At 15.9% G+C, this 389-nt stretch overlaps 1 protein-coding gene across 1 annotated transcript in view; it reads right to left on the bottom strand.

Moving 5' to 3' along the window:
- The window catches only part of LOC107720571 (fibroblast growth factor 18-like), a 19,288-nt gene that overhangs the window by 16,833 nt on the left and 2,066 nt on the right, over positions 1-389 (bottom strand). The gene's annotated exons all lie outside the window — the stretch shown is intronic.

Genomic DNA, 389 nt, shown 5'->3' with positions numbered 1-389 from the left:
AAATGTGCACACACACACACACACAGATATTAATATAAATATATACTGCATATAACATTTATTTTAAAAAGTATATTTATAAAATGGGTCATTTTATTTATATGTAATTATTATAATAATATTAATACAATTATTTATTAATAATTTAATCATATAAAATATAAAAATATATATTATTAGTTTAATATATTAAATAAATCACGTAATTTATTGAAATGTATTATATTGTAATGTAATTTTTAATGTAATTATTGTGTGCTTTATTTTATTAATATTGATTTAATAAATTAATTATATTGTACAATTCATCATATAATTATGTATGTACAGTATTTGTATTAAAGTATGTAACTGTATTTTTTTTCTCATTGAAGCGCCTGGGAATTATA

This window comes from Sinocyclocheilus rhinocerous, unplaced genomic scaffold (assembly GCF_001515625.1).
Source record: "Sinocyclocheilus rhinocerous isolate Xijiao unplaced genomic scaffold, SAMN03320098_v1.1 scaffold603, whole genome shotgun sequence".
In the NCBI taxonomy this organism is placed as follows: Eukaryota; Metazoa; Chordata; class Actinopteri; order Cypriniformes; family Cyprinidae; genus Sinocyclocheilus; species Sinocyclocheilus rhinocerous.
The sequence above is the reverse complement of the archived record's forward strand: the minus strand, read 5'-3'. Positions and strand labels throughout refer to the sequence as shown.